General features: G+C 47.1%; 1 pseudogene; it reads left to right on the forward strand.

Moving 5' to 3' along the window:
• Positions 1–15,981: 15,981 nt before the first annotated feature.
• On the forward strand, positions 15,982–16,953 carry LOC139251829 (probable G-protein coupled receptor 139; annotated as a pseudogene).
• Positions 16,954–17,637: the final 684 nt, after the last annotated feature.

The following is a 17,637-nucleotide window of genomic DNA, read 5'->3' on the forward strand; positions in this document are numbered from 1 at the left end:
TGTATTTCAGCGAGTGTCTTTCACTGTCGGATATACTGAGTTTGGGTCGCTGACCGGTGTGAAACACCGTACCCCAGTTACCATGATTTAAAGAGAGTGTCTGTCACTGTAGGATATACTGAGTGTGGGTCACTAACCGGTTTGGAACACCATATCCCAGTGGCCATGTGTTACTGGGTGTGTCTGTCAATGTTGGTTATACTGAGTGTGGGTCACTAACCAGTGTGAAACACCATGCCCCAGTTACCATGTATTACTGGGAGTTTGTGTCGCTGTAGGATATACTCATTGTGGGTAACTAACCAGTATGCAACACCACACCCCAGTGACCATGTATTACTGGGAGTGTGTGCCACTGTAGCATATATTGAGTGTGGTTCACTAACCGGTGTGGAACACTGTAACCAAGTGACCATGTATTTCAGGGAGTGTGTGTCACTGTGGGAAATACAGATTGTGGGTCACTCCCGGGGTGGATCACCGCACCTTTGTGACCATGTATTCTGGGAGTGCCTGTCACTGTAGGATGTACTGCGTGTGGTTCACTAACAGATGAGGAACACCGTACCCCAGTGGCCATTTTTTACTGGGAGTGTGTGTCGCTGTAGGATATACTGAGTGTGGTCACTAATCAGTGTGGAACACCAAACCCAGTGACCATGTATTAATGCTAGCGTGTGTCACTGTCGGATATACTGTGTGCAGGTATTTAAGCTGTGTGGAACACTGTAGCCCTGTGGCCATGTATTATTGGGAGTGTGTGTCACTGTCGGATATACTCAGTGTGGGTCACTAACCGGTGTGGTATACTGTACCGCAGTGACTATGTTTTATGGGGAGTGTCTGTCACTGTAGGGTATACTGAGTGGAGGACACTAACCGGGGTGGAACACCGTACCGAAGTGACCATGTATTACTGGGAATGTCTGTCACTGTAGGATATACTCAGTGTGGGGCACTCACCGGTGTGGAACACTATATCCCAGTGACCATGTATTGCTGAGAGTGTGTGTCACTGTAGGCTATACTGAGTGTGGGTCACTAACCGGTGTTGAACACAGTACCCCAGTGTTAGGTATTACTGGGAGTGTGTGGCAGTGTAGGATATACTGAGTGTGGGCACTAACCAGTGTGGAACACCATATCAGAGTGACCATGTATTACTGAGAGTCTTTGTCACTGTAGGATACACTGAGTGTGGGCCACTAACCAGTGTGGAACACCGTACCACAGTTACAATGAATTAAAGGGAGTGTCTGTCACTGTAGGATATATTCAGTGAATGTCACTAACCGGCGAGGTACACCGTACTCCAGTGACCATTTATTACTGGGAGTGTCTGTCATTGTCGGATCGTCTGAGTGTGGATCATCAACCTGTGTGGAACACCGTACCCCAGTTAACATGTATTACAGGGAGTGTCTGTCACTTTATGATATACTGAGTATGGGGCATTAACGGGTGTGGAACACCATATCCCAGTGACGATGTATTACTGGGAGTGTGTGTCACTGTAATAGATACTGATTGTGGATCACTAACCAGTGTGGAACACCGTAACCGAGATACCATGTATTATTAGGAGTGTCTGACACTGCAGGATATACTTAGTGTGGGTCACTAACCGGTGTGGAACACAGTACCCCAGTGACCATGTATTACTGAGAGTCTTTTTCACTGTAGGATATACTGAGTGTGGGCCACTAACCAGTGTGGAACACCGTCCACAGTTACAATGATTTAAAGATAGTCTCTGTCACTGCAGGATTTATTCAGTGTCGGTCACTAACCGGTGAGGAACACCGTACTCCAGTGACCATGTATTACTGGGAGTGTGTGTCACTGTCGGACATACTGAGTGTGGATCATAAACAGGTATGGAACACCGTACCCCAGTTACAAAGTATTGCAGGGATTGTCTGTAACTGTAGGATATACTGAGTTTGTGTCATTAACTGGTGTGGAACACCATATCCCAGTGACGATGTAATACTGGGAGTGTGTGTCACTGTAATAGATACTGATTGTGGATCACTAACCGGTGTGGAACACCGTAACCGAGTTACCTTGTATTATTAGGATTGTCTGTCACTGCAGGATATACACAGTGTGGTTCACTCACCGCTGTGGAACACCATATACCAATGAACATGTATTAATGAGAAAGTGTGTCACTTTAGGTTAAACTGAGTGAGGTCACTAACAAGTGCAGAACACTTTACCCCAGTTGCCATGTATTTCTTGGAGTGTGTGTACTGTAGGATGCACTCAGTGTGGGTCACTAATTGGTGTGGAACACCCTGCCCCAGTGAACATGTATTACTGGGAGTGTCTGTCACTGCAGCATATCCTGACTGTGGTTCACTAACAAGTCTCGAATACCGTACCCCAGTGACAAGTATTACTGCGAATGTCTGTCACTGTCGGATATGCTGAGTGTGGATCATTAACTGGTGCGGAACACCATACCCCAGTGACGATGTATTACGAGGAGTGTCTGACACTGTAGGATATACTGAGTGTGCGTCACTAACCGGTGTGAAAAACACCGTACCCCAGTGACCACGTATTACAGGGAGTGTTATCACTGTATGATATAAAGAGTGTGGGTCACTAACCGGTGTGGAACACCCTACCCCAGTGTCCATGTTTTACTGGGAGTGTCTGTCACAGTAGGATGTACTTAGTGTGGGTCACTAACCGGTGTGGGACACCATACCCCAATGACCATGTATTAATGGGAGTTTGTGTCGCTGTAGGATATACTCATTGTGGGTAACTAACCGGTGTGGAACACCACACCCCAGTGACCATGTATTACTGGGAGTGTGTGTCACTGTAGGATATACTGAGTGTGGTTCACTAACCGGTGTGGAATACTATATTCCAGTGACCATATATTGCAGGGAGTGTGTGTCACTGTGGGAAATACTGAGTGTGGGTCACTCCGGGTGTGGATCACCGCACCTTTGTGACCATGAATTACTGGGAGTGTCTGTCACTGTAGGACGTACTGCGTGTGGTTCACTAACAGGTAAGGAACACCAGACCCCAGTGGCCATTTCTTATTGGGAGTGTGTGCCGCTGTAGGATATAGTGAATGTGGGTCAATAACCAGTGTGGAATACCAAACCCAGTGACCATGTATTACTGCTAGCGTGTGTCACTGTCGGATATACTGTGTGTAGGTCACTAAGCTGTGTGGGACACTGTAGCCCTGTGGCCACGTATTATTGGGAGTGTGTGTCACTGTCGGATATACTCAGTGTGGGTCACTAACCGGTGTGGAACACCATACCCCAGTGACCATATATTACTGGGAGCGTCTGTCACTGTGGAATATCTTGAGTGTGGTTCACTAACCGGTGGGCTATACTTTACCCCAGTGACTATGTTTTACGGGGAGTGTCTGTCACTGTAGGGGATACTGAGTGGGGGCACTAACCGGGGTGGAACACGGTACCTAAGTGACCATGTATTACTGGGAGTGTCTGTCACTGTAGGATATACTCAGTGTGGGGCACTCACCGGTGTGGAACACAATACCCCAGTGACCATGTATTACTGCGAGTCTTTGTCACTGTAGGATACACTGAGTGTGGGCCACTAACCAGTGTGGAACACCGTACACAGTTACAATAAATTAAAGGGAGTGTCTGTCACTGTAGGATATGTTCAGTGAATGTCACTAACCGGCGAGTTACACCGTACTCAAGTGACCATGTATTTCTGGAAGTGTCTGTCACTGTAGCATATACTGAATGTGGGTCAATGAACAATGTGGAAAACCGTACCACAGAGACATGTATTACTGCGAGTGTCTGTCACTGTCGGATATACTGAGTGTGTGTCACGTTCCGGTGTGAAACACCGAACCACATTTACAATGATTTAAAGGGAGTGTCTGACACTCTAGGATATATTCAGTGAATGTCACTAACCGGCGAGTTACACCGTACTCAAGTGAGCATGTATTTCTGGGAGTGTCTGTCACTGTAGCATATACTGAATGTGGGTCAATGAACAATGTGGAAAACCGTACCACAGAGACATGTATTACTGCGAGTGTCTGTCACTGTCGGATATACTGAGTGTGGGTCACGTTCCGGTGTGAAACACCGAACCACAGTTACAATGATTTAAAGGGAGTGTCTGACACTCTAGGATATATACAGTGTAGGTCATTAACCGGTGTGCTACACCGTACCCCAATGACCATGTATTACTGGGATTGCCTCTCACTTTAGGATATACTGAGTGTGGGTCACTCACAGATTTGGAACACCATATCCCAGTGGCTATGTATTACTGGGTGTGTCTGTCACTGTAAGATATACTGAGTGTGGGTCACTAACCGGTTTGGAACACCGTACCCCAGTGAACATGTATTACTGGGAGTGTGTGTCACTGTAGGATATACTCAGTGTGGGTCACCTACTGGTGTACAAAAATGTACCTCAGTTACCATGTATTACTGGGAGTGTCTTTCACTATAGGATATGCTGAGTGTGGGTCGCTAACTGGCGTGGAACTCCATACCCCAGTGACCATGTATTACTGGGAGTCTTTGTCACTGTAGGATATACTGAGTGTGGGCCACTAACCAGTGTGGAACATCATCCACAGTTACAATGATTTAAAGGGAGTGTCTGTCACTGCAGGATATATTCAGTGTCGGTCACTAACCGGTGAGGAACACCGTACTCCAGTTACCATGTATTACTGGGAGTGTCTGTCACTGTAGGATACGCTGAGTGTGGGTCACTAACTGGCATGGAACACCTTATCCCCCAGTGACCATATATTACTGAGAGTGTGTGTCACTGTCGGATATACTGAGTGTGGATCGTAAACAGGTGTGGAACATTTTACCCATTGACCATGTATTTCAGGGAGTGTGTGTCACTGTAAGTTATACTGAGTATGGGTCATTAATTGGTATGGAACACCATATCCCAGTAACGATGTATTACTGGGAGTGTGTGTCACTGTAATAGATACGGATTGTGGATCACTAACCGGTGTGGAAAACCGTAACCGAGTTACCATGTATTATTAGGAGTGTCTGTCACTGCAGGATATACTCAATGTGGTTCACTCACCGGTGTGGAACACCATATCCCAGTGAACATGTATTGATGAGAATGTGTGTCACTGTAGGTTAAACTAAGTGTGGTCACTAACAAGTGTGGAACACTTTACCCCAGTGGCCATATATTTCTTGGAGTGTGTGTCATTGTAGGATGTACTCAGTGTGGGTCACTAATTGGTGTGGAACACCCTGCCCAGTGAACATGTATTACTGGGAGTGTCTGTCACTGCAGCATATCCTGACTGTGGTTCACTAACTAGTCTCGAATACCGTACCCCAGTGACATGTATTACTGCGAGCGTCTGTCACAGTCGGATATGCTGAGTGTGGATCATTAACTTGTGCGGAACACCATACCCCAGTGACGATGTATTACTGGTAGTGTCTGCCACAGTAGGATATACTGTGTGTGGGTCACTAACCGGTGTGGAACACACCGTACCCCAGTGATCATGTATTACAGGGAATGTCTCTTACTGTATGATATAAAGAGTGTGGGTCACTAAACGTTATGGAACACCATACCCCAGTGTTCATGTATTACTGGGAGTATCTGTCACAGTAGGCTGTGGTTAGTGTGGGTCACTAACCGGTGTGGGACACCGTACACAAGTGACCAAGTGACATTACTGGGAGTGTCTGCCACTGTAGCATATACTGAATGTGGGTCACTGACAAGTGTGGAAAACCGTACCCCACTGACATGTATTACTGCGAGTGTCTTTCACTGTCGGATATACTGAGTGTGGGTCACGGTCTGTGTGAAACACCATACCACAATTATAATGATTTGAAGGGAGTGTCTGACACTGTAGGATATATTCAGTGTAGGTCACTAACCGGTGTGGAACACCGTACCCCAGTGACCATGTATTACTGGGAGTGTCTCTCACTGTAGGTATACTGAGTGCGGGTCACTAACCGGTGTGGAACACAGTACCCCAGTGACCATGTATTACTGGGAGTGTGTGTCACTGTAGGATATACTCAGTGTGGGTCACCTACTGGTGTACAACAATGTACCCCAGTGACCATGTATTATTGGGAGAGTCTGTCTCAGTAGGATGTACTATGTGTGGTCACTAACCAGTGTGGGACACCGTACCCCAGTGACGACGTATTACTGGGAGTGTCTCTCACGGTAGGATACACTGAGTGTGGGTCACTAACAGGTTTGCAACACCATATCCCAGTGACGATGTATTACTGGGAGTATGTGTCACTGTAGGATATACTCAGTGTGGGTCACCTACTGGTGTACAAAAATGTACCCCAGTGACCATATATTACTGGGAGAGTCTGTCACAGTAGGATGTACTTAGTGTGGGTCGCTAACCGGTGTGTGACACCGTACCCAAGTGACCATGTGTTACTGCGTGTGTCTGCCACTGTAGAATATACTGAATGTGGGTCACTGACCAATGTGGAAAACCGTACCCCAGTGACATATATTACAGCGAATGACTGTCACTGTCGGATATGCTGAGTGTGAGTCACTAACCAGTGTGGAACACCGTACACCACTGACATATATTACTGCGAGTGACTGTCACTGTCGGATATGCTGAGTGTGGGTCACTAACCAGTGTGGAACACCGTACCCCAGTGACATGTATTACTGCGAGTGTCTTTCACTGTCGGATATACTGAGAGTGGGTCACGGTCCGGTGTGAAACACCATACCACAATTACAATGATTTAAAGGGAGTGTCTGACACTGTAGGATATACTCAGTGAGGGACACTAACCGTTGTGGAACACTCTACCCCAGTGACCATAGATTACTGGGAGCGCCTGTAACTGTAGTTTATACTGAGTGATGTATATTAACTGGTGTGGAACACTGTACCCAGTGACCATGTATTATTGGGAGTGTCTGTCACTGCAAGATATACTGAGTGTGAGTCATTATCCGGTGTGGAACACTGTACCCCAGTGACAATCTATTACTGTGAGTGTCTTTCACTGCAGGATATACTGAGTGTCGGTCACTTACCGGTGTGGAACACACCGTACCCCAGTGACCATGTATTAAAGGGATTGTCTTTCACTTTATGATATACTGAGTGTAGGTCACTGACCCGTGTGCAAAGACCGTACCCCAGAGACCATACGTTACTCTGAGTGTCTGTCAAGGTAGTATATAGTGAGTGTGAGTCACTAATCGCTCTGGAACACCATACCAAAGTGACAATGTATTACTGGGAGTGTCTGTCACTGTAGGACATACTGAGTTCGGGTCACTAACCGGTGTGGAACATTGTATTCCAGTGACCATGTATTACTGGAGAGTGTCTGTCACTGTAGGATATACTTAGTGTGGGTCACTAACCGGTGGGGAACACCATACTCAAGTGACCATGCATTACTGGGAGTGTCTTTCACTGTCGCATATACTCAGTGTGGGTCACTAACTGGTGTGGAACACCGTGCCCCAGTGAGGATGTATTACTGGAGTGTGTGTCACTGTAGGATAGACTGCGTGTGGGTCACTAACCGGTGTGGAACAATGCACCCCAGTGACCATGTATTACTGGGAGTGTCTGTCACAGTCGGATCTACTGACTGTTTGTCACTAACCTGTGTGGAACACCGTAACCCAGTTACCATGTATTACTAGGAGTGTCACTCACTGTAGGATATATTCAGTTTGGATCACTAACCGGTGTGGAACACCATATCGCAGTGACCATGTATTCCTGAGAGTGTGTGTCACTATAGGATATACTGAGTGTGGGTCACCAACAAGTGTGGAACACTGTACCCCAGTGACCATGTGTTTCTTGGAGTGTATGTCACTGCAGGATGTACTCAGTATGGTCCCTAGCCGGTGTGGAACACACTGCCCCAGTTACCATGTATTACTGGGAGTGTCTGTCACTGTAGCATATACTGAGTAAGGGTCACTAGCCAGTGTGCAACACGGTAGCCCAGTGACAGGTATTACTCCGAGTGTCTGTCACTGTCGAAAATGCTGAGTGTGGATCACTACCCGGTGTGGAACACTGTACCCCAATAACGATATATTACTGGGAGTGTCAGTCACTGTTGGAAATTCTGATTTTTGGACACTAAACGATGTGGAACACCCCACCCAAGTGAACATGTATTACTGCGAGTGTCTGTCACTGTCGGATATACTGAGTTTGGGTCACTGTCCGGTGTGAAACACCGTACCCCAGTTACCATGATTTAAAGAGAGTGTCTGTCACTGTAGGATATACTGAGTGTGGGTCACTAAACGGATTGGAACACCATATCGCAATGGCCATGTATTACTGGGTGTATCTGTCAATGTATGATATACTGAGTGTGGGTCACTAACCAGTGTGGAACACCGCACCCCATTGACCATGTATTACTGGGACTGTGTGTCGCAGTAGGATATACTCAGTGTGGTTCACTAACAGGTGTGTAACACTGTACCCCTGTGACCATGTATTTCAGGGAGTGTGAATCACTGTGGGAAATATTGAGTGTGGGTCACTCCCGGTGTGGAACACCGCACCCCAGTATCAATGTATTACTGGTAGCGTGTGTCACTGTAGGATACACTGTGTGTAGGTCATTAAGCTCTGTGGAACACTGTTGCCCTGTGACCATGTAATAATGGGAGCGTCTGTCGCTGTGGGATATATTGAGTGTGTTCACAAACCGATGTGGTATACTGTACCACAGTGACCATGTATTACGTGGAGTGTCTGTCACTGTAGGGTATACTGAGTGTGGGAAACTAACCGGAGTGCAACACTCTCCCTAAGTGACCATGTATTACTGGAAGTGACTGTCACTGAAGGATATACTTAGTATGGGTTATTAACCAGTTTGGAAAACCGTACTCCAGTTACCATGTATTACAGCGAGTGTCTGTCACTGTAGGATATATTGAGTGTGGGTCACTGACCAGTGTGGAACACCAAACCCCAGTAGCAATGTATTACTGGTAGTGTGTGTCACTGTAGAATATAATGTGTGTAGGTCAATAAGCTGTGAGGAACACTGTATCCCTATGACCATGTATTAATGGGCGTGTGTGTCACTGTCGGATATACTCAATGTGGGTCACTAACCGCTGTGGAACACTGTACCCCAGTGACCTTGTATTACTTGGAGCGTCTGTCACTATAGGATATACTGAGTGTGGTTCCCTAACCGGTGTGGAACACTATACCGCAGTGACCAGGTATTACTGGGAGCGTCTGTCACTGTGGGATATACTGAGTGTGGTCACCAACCTCTGTGGAACACCGTACCTCAGTTTCCATGAATTACAGTGAATGTCTGTCACTGTAGTATATACTGAGTGTGGGTCATTAACTGGTGTGGAGCACCATACCCCAGTGACGATGTATTACTGGGTGTGTGTGTCACTGTCGGAAATAATGAGTTTTGCTCACTAACCAGTGTGGAACACCGTATCCCAGTGATCATGTATCATTGAGAGTCTTTGTCACTGTACGATATACTGAGTGTGGGCCACTAACCTGTGTGGAACACCGTCCACAGTTACAATAATTTAAAGGGAGTGTCTTTCACTGCAGGATATATTCAGTGTCGGTCACTAACCGGTGTGGAACACTGTAGCCCTGTGTCCATGTATTAATGGGAGCGCCTGTCACTGTGGGATATATTGAGTGTGGTTCACTAACCGATGTGGTATACTGGACCACAGTGACCATGTATTCCGTGGAGTGTCTGTCACTGTAGGGTATATTGAGTGTGGGAAACTAACCGGTGTGCAACACGCTACCTAAGTGACCATGTATTACTGGAACTGTCTGTCACTGTAGGATATACTTAGTGTGGGTCATTAAACAGTTTGGAAAACCGTTCTCCAGTTACCATGTGTTACAGGGAGTGTCAGTCATTGTAGGATATACTCAGTATGGGACACTAACTGGTGTGGAACACCGTACCCCAGTGACCATGTCTTACTGGGAGTGTGTGTTACTGTAGGATATACTGAGTGTGGGTCACTACCAGTGTTGAACACTGTACCCCAGTGACCATGTATTACTGTGAGTGTGTGACGCGGTAGCTTATACAGAGTGTGGGTCACTAACCGGTGTAGAACACTGTACCCCAGTGACCATGTATTACTGGGAGAGTGTTTTACTGTAGGATATACTGAGTGTGGGTCACTCACCAGTGTGGAACACCAAATCCCAGTGACCATGTATTACTGGTAGTGTGTGTCACTGTAGGATATAATGTGTAAAGGTCACTAAGCTGTGAGTAACACTGTATCACTATGATCATGTATTAAGGGGCGTGTGTGTCACTGTCGGATATACTCAATGTGGGTCAATAACCGGTGTGGAACACTGCACCCCAGTGACCTTGTATTACTTGGAGCGTCTGTCACTCTAGCATATACTGAGTGTCGTTCCCTAACCGGTGTGGAACACTGTACCGCAGTGACCATGTATTCCTGAGAGTGTGTGTCACTGTAGGATATACTGAGTGTGGGTCACTACCGGTGTGGAACACTGTACCCCAGTGAACATGTATTACTGTGAGTGTGTAACACGGTAGCTTATACTGAGTTTGGGTCACTAACCGGTATGGAACACCGTAAACTAGTTGCCATGTAGTACTAGGAGTGTCTGTTACTGTAGGTTATACTCAGTTTGGGTCACTAACCGGTGTGGAACACCATATCCCACTGACCATGAATTCCTGAGAGTGTGTGTCACTGTAGTATAGACTGAGTGTGGGTCACTAACACGTGTGAAATACTGTTCCACCGTGACCATGTATTTCTTGGAGTGTGTGTCACTGTAGAATATACTCAATGTGGGTCACTAACCTGTGTGGAACACTGAAACCCAGTGAACTTGTATTACTTGGAGCGTCTTTCACTATAGAATAGACTGTGTGTGGTTCACACGTGGAACACACTGCCACAGTGACCATGTATTACTGGGTGCGCCTGTCACGGTAGCATATACTGAGTCAGGGTTACTAACCAGTGTTGAACACCGTAGCCTAGTAACAGTTATTACTGCGAGTGTCTGTAAATGTCGGATATGCTGAGTGTGGTTCCAAAACAAGTGTGGAATACACCGTACCCCAGTGACCATCTATTACAGGGAGTGTCTGTCACTGTAGTATATACTGACTGTGGGTAACTAACTAGTGTGGAACACCGTACCCCAGTGATAATATATTACTGGGAGCGTCAGTCACTGTTGGATATAGTGAGATTGGGTCACTAACCAGTGTGGAACACACTGTACGCCAGTGACCATGTATTACTGGGAGTGTCTATCATTGTAGGATATAATTAGTGTGGGACACTAACCGTTGTGGAACATTGTACCCAAGTGACCATGTATTACTGGGAGTGTCTGTCACTGTAGAACATACTGAGTGTTGCTCACTCAAGGTTCCTCAGTGACATTTATTACTGCGAGTGTCTGTCACTGTCGGATATACTGAGTTAGGGTCGCTGACCGGTGTGAAAACCGTACCCCAGTTACCATGATTTAAAGACAGTGTCTGTCACTGTAGGATATCCTGAGTGTGGGACACTAAACGGTTGGAACACCATATCCCAGTGGCCATATATTACTGGGTGTGTCTGTCAATGTAGGATATACTGAGTGTGGATCACTAACCGGTGTGGAACACTGTACCCCAGTGACCATGTATTTCAGGGAGTGTGTGTCACTGTGGGAAATACTGAGTGTGGGTCACTCCCGCTGTGGATCACCGCACCTTTGTGACCATGTATTACTGGGAGTGTCTGTCACTGTAGGAATTACTGCGTGTGGTTCACTAACAGGTGAGGAACACCGTACCTCATTGGCCATGTTTTACTTGGAGTGTGTGTCGCTGTAGGATATACTGAGTGTGGGTCACTAACCAGTGTGGAACACCAAACCCCAGTGACCATGTATTACTTGTAGCGTGTGTCACTATCGGATATACTGTGTGTAGGTCACTCAGCTGTGTGGAACACTGGAGACCTGTGGGCATGTATTAATGGGAGTGTGTGTCACTGTTGGAAATATTCAGTGTGGGTCACTAACCGGTGTGGAACACCATACCCCAGTGACCATGTATGAATGGGAGCGTCTGTCACTGTGGGATATCTTGAGTGTGGTTCACTAACCGGTGTGGTATACTGTACCGCTGTGACTATGTTTTACGGGGAGTGTCTGTCACTGTCGGGTATACTGAGTGTGGGACACTAACCGGGGTGGAGCAGCGTACCGAAGTGAACATGTATTACTGGGAGTGTCTGTCAATGTAGGATATACTTAGTGTAGGTCATTTACCAGTTTCGAACACCGTACTCCAGTTACCTTGTTTTACAGGGAGTATCCTTCGCTGTATGATATACTCAGTGTGGGTCACTAACCGGTGTGAAACACCATACGCCAGTGACCATGTATTACTGTGAGTGTGCGACACTGTAGCTTATACTGAGTATGGATCACTAACCGGTGTGGAACGCCATACGCCAGTGACCAAGTATTACTGGGAGTGTGTCATTGTAGGATATATTGAGTGTGGGTCACTAACCAGTGTGGAACACCAAACCCCAGTGACCATATATTACTAGTAGTGTGTGTCACTGTAGGATATAATGTGTGAAAGTCACTAAGCTGTGAAGAACACTGTACCCCTATGACCATGTATTAATGGGCGTGTGTATCACTGTCGGATATACTCAGTGTGGGTCACTAACCGGTGTGGAACACTGTACCCCCGTGACATTGTATTACTTAGAGCGTCTGTCACTATAGGATATACTGAGTGTGGGTCACTAACTGGTGTGGAACACTATACCCCAGTGACCATGTATTTACTGGGAATGTTTGGCACTGTAGGGTATACTGAGTGTGGGTCACTAACCGGGGTGGAACATTATACCCCAGTTGCTATGTATTACTGGGAGTGTTTCACAGTAGGATATACTGAGTATGCATCGCTATTTCTTCTACTTCCGCTTCAGAGGCTTACCCTCGTACTCGAGGATGGCTCGATTCCACACTAAAAATTAGTTCCCAGCGTGCAGAAGAGTACAATGCATGACCTACATTCTCTGTCACAGGTGGGTCAGATGATCGTTGAACGAACGGGTGTGTGGGTTGCCTGGGTTTCTGCGCGCTCATTCCACTATGTACGATTGGTTTCAGCTTGCTCTGGGCGATAAGACTCGAGGTGGTCTGTGCCATGCGGATGCATTACCCCCACTTTGGGCTGGTTTGGGCCACGGATTGCCAGGTGTAGGTAGGGACGTTACAATTCTTCAAGGAGGTTTTGAATGTGTCATGATACCTGTGGCTCGCTTGCAACAAGGAATCACCGAGTCAAGCGTTTGCATTTTGTATCTCATGTCATTCATCCTGTCGATGTGGCCCGCCCAACGGAGCTGATCGACTGTGGTCAATGCTTCGACGCTGGGGATATTGGCCTGACAGAACACTGACGTTGGTGCGCCACTCCGGCCAATTAATTTGCAGGACATTGTGGAGGCAGCGTTTGTACTTCTCCATTGCTTTGAAGGTGCCTGCTGTAAATATTCCACGTCTCTGAAGCACATAGGAAGGCGGGTATCACTACTGTCCTGTAGACCATGAGCTTGGTCCGGGGTTTGAGGTCCTGGTCTTCAAACACTTCCTTCCTCATGCATCGGAATGCTGCACTGAGACACTGAAGGCAGTGTTGGATTTTCCATCAAAGTCTGTCCTTGTTGACTGTGGGCTTCCGAGGTATGGAAAATGGTTCACATTGTACAGTGTATAGCCCAGTAAACCCGAGCTCCTCTGAAACACGCTGCGGATGGCGAGTTTCCCTCCACCTATCGCCGCTGATACATTTTGAGGGCACCATTTACAATTTAATTCTCTCGCCATTCACTCTGGAAGTCTTCTCGCCCTCACCGGCTTTGGGCTGGGAACGAAAACCCTTGCAGGTTGCTGATCGTGATCCTGATCCCAGTGTCTTCCTTTTTCTGAGCTGAGGATACCCGTCCTCTGTGGTGGACAGGGTCCTCGACCGTGTCAATCTAATTTGCCGCATTTATCCACAGCCGAGGATTCCCCACCACTGTGGTGGACAAGGCCCACCGCAGTGTCAATCCAGTTGCTGCATTACTTTGATCGGCCATGATCCTCTCTGCTGAACTATGACGGGATCCCCGTGTCCTCATCTTCCACTCAACCAACCCACACATTCAAAAGTTCATCCTCCGCCATTTTTGTCCCTTTCTTCTTCTTCCCACCACCAAAGACATCCCCTTCCAGCATTCCCAATGGATCGGACCCTCCATCACAACCTGGACCACATCTGCAACCCCCCCAACAGTTCTCCCCTTCCACCGGACCTTCCTATACAAAACCTAGGATATGCAATACCTGCCCTTTCAGCTCCATTCGTTCCATCGTCCAGGGCCTTCAATCTGAAACAGTAATTGACTTGTATTTCTTCCAATGTCGTATACTGTATTCGCTGTGCACGATGCAGTTACCTGTAGATTGTGGAGGACTAAACAGAGATTGTGTGATTACATTCCTGAACTTCTCCATTGGGTCTGGACACGTGTCTCTTTCTCACGTTCCCCCGGTCACTTTCCCCTTCAATTCTATATCCCACTCCCAGTCTGACAGCTCCACCTTCGATCTTCAAAAATGTTCCCCTTTGAAACTCCATGAGAAACAGCACCGCATGTTTCCATTACGCATTTATTGCAACCCGGACATAAAACGTAGTTTCAACTTTTCAGATCATTAAAACCGCCCCCGTTCCCTCAGACAGCATGTGCTTGTAATGAAGGATGTCTTCAGCATGGCCACTGGGGGGAGTAGGAGTTGTGTGCTGGTACTTGGGACTACCTCTCGGTAAACGGCAGGCGGGTGGGTCCGCATCGCTGGGGTCCACAGACCTTGCTCCTCCACATTCCCAGGCCATGGGAGTGGAGGAGATGCGTGATGATGCTTGGGACCCCCTCTCGGTTCATGGCGGGGGCTGGTCCGCAAACCTGGGGTCTATTTCCCTTTCTCCACCACATTCCCGGACCATGGGAGCCTTCTGATGTTCGCCAGATTTGCCTTGCTCCCCCTCACCCCACCCCCCCCCCCCTCGCCCCACCGCCACACTGTAATCCAGCTCTACCCAGTTACATCTCCTCTGGACCCATTTCCTGTTCCTTTACTTGTCCCATTTGTCTTCCACCATCATCCCTTTTGTCGTTGAATCACTCCTGCCCATCAAAGTCCTTCCACTTTGTTCTTTCCTCCTCCGACCACAACTTTCTCTGCCTCTAAAATTGCATTAAAACTGTTCATCACTCACGGATTGCAGTGTAGATGCAAGGTTACCATCTGAAACGTTAACTCTGTTTATCTCTCTACAGATGCTGCTTGACATACTGAGCGTTTTCAGCTCTCTTTTTATTTGATCAGATGTATAACCGTTTGTAAGGGGGATTGTCTAAGCAGAGGACGAGAGAGGGAGAGCGTGTGGGGCCTTGGGGAAGGCACACCTGGATCTCCTGGCCCACAACCAGGGCCGTGAAGGCACTTCCATTGTCCCCGAAGCTGTCCTCGGCTCACTTTAGCTGCCGGGTATCCCGAGGCCTGGGAAACACAGCCGGCCATTGTTAAACCCGCAAAACAGCTTAATCCAGAAGCTGCCAGCCGCATTCATACATTTATATTGCCCACCCGCCCGCGGGGATCGCTCGGCTTCCCTCCCAGTGCCCCGTCTCTGCTAAACTCGGAAGCAGCGGATTGGAGGTAGGTTGGGTTGGGATGATATGCTTCACATGTTAAGCCCTGAACCGACGTCCACCCGGCCGTTTTTGTAATAAATCACAGGCCTTGCTGTTGGGCTCAGTCACCGAAAATGTTTGACCAATAATTGAATGTCTCTTTTCCCTTCTGTTTATTACAGTGAATTTAGTGGCGTTAGTGGTCCTGTCCCGGGGAAAGTGCGGGCTGTCCACCTGAACCACTCGCTACCTGGTGGCCATGGCAGCGGCGGATCTACTGGTTGTCATCTTTGAGGTCATACTGCGGCGGATTAATGGGAATTTGTTCCCATTGTGTTTCCTGGATATCACCCCTGTGTGTACTGTTATCCTTGTCCTGAAGCGTGCAGCCACAGACTGTTCTGTCTGGTTCACCGTCACTTTCACCATTGATCGATTTGTGGCCATTTGTTGCCAGAAGCTGAAAACCAAATATTGCACCGGGAGAACTGCGGCTGTGGTTCTGGCAACAAGCTGCATTCTGCTCTCTTCAAAAAACATTCCCTTCTATTTTGCATTGGAACCTGGGAAAATAGTCGACAATGTTCCGTGGTTCTGCTCCGCAATCCCAGCCTATTATACTGAGCCCGCATGGGTGGGATTTGACTGGTTTGATACTGTTTTAACCCCACTGCTCCCATTCTCTGTAATTTTGTTGCTCAACGCTCTGACAGTCAGACACATTTTAGTGGCCAGTCGAGTCCGGAAGAGATTGAGGGGTGAGAGCAAGGGGGAGAATGGCACTGACCCAGAGATGGAGAGCAGGAGGAAGTCTGTGATTTTACTCTTCACCATATCCGGCAGCTTCATACTGCTGTGGCTGGTATATGTTATACAATTCTTATATTATAGCATTATAGGAAAAAATCCCGATTATTACAATGATTCTTTAAAAACCTTTCGAGAAGTCGGATATATACTGCAGAATTTAAGTTGCTGCACAAACACATTTATTTACGGGGTGACCCAGTCCATGTTCAGAGAGCAGTTGAAGAGCGCGGTGAAATATCCGTTTACCTCAATTATACAATTAATTAATATCAGAGCAACTGAGCTCAGCCCAGAGGCGGGTCCCAGTGTTTCCAGTCCAGGAATATAATATAATATTTAGTCACAGATTTCCATCCAGCGAATTACACCAGGAATGGCTGGTGATCTGATAATACACACAGCGACCTGTTTAGGACACTTCATTATTTCTGAGCTTTTTGCATTCTGTCCGAGCTTTTCTGTAAAGGGTCACTGCAGCTATTTAGTGAGGGAATTCATTGCAGCTTCCAGAGTGAGAGGCTCGTCAATAGGTAGGTAGGCAGAGTGGGGCTCTAGTTCAGAGAATTACATTACATAGAATATGCTGCACAAAAAATACAGTTCGGCCCTACTCGTCCGTGCTGGTGTTCATGCTCCAGACGGGACTCCTCCCATTGCAAATACTTCGTCTCAGCCTTTCAGCATATCTTTCTATTTCATTTTATCTCATTTACTCGTCTACTTTCCGTTTGACAGCATCTGAGCTATGTATCTGAAACACTTCCTGCCGTAGGGAATTCCACATTCTAATCACCCTCTGAGTAATTAATTGTTCTTTATTTCCCTATTGGTGTTATTCGTGATTATATTGCATTTATGGCTCCACAGATTTAGATGCTCCCACGAGTATAAACATTTCTCTCCCCATCGACCCGGTTCAAGAACAATGATATTTTACAAGACTTTTATCTGGACTCCTCCATGTTCTCTGTCTTCTACAGGAACCAAGCACAAGAAGTTCAATCGTTCCTGA

This window comes from Pristiophorus japonicus, unplaced genomic scaffold (genome assembly GCF_044704955.1).
Source record: "Pristiophorus japonicus isolate sPriJap1 unplaced genomic scaffold, sPriJap1.hap1 HAP1_SCAFFOLD_45, whole genome shotgun sequence".
NCBI lineage: Eukaryota > Metazoa > Chordata > Chondrichthyes > Pristiophoridae > Pristiophorus > Pristiophorus japonicus.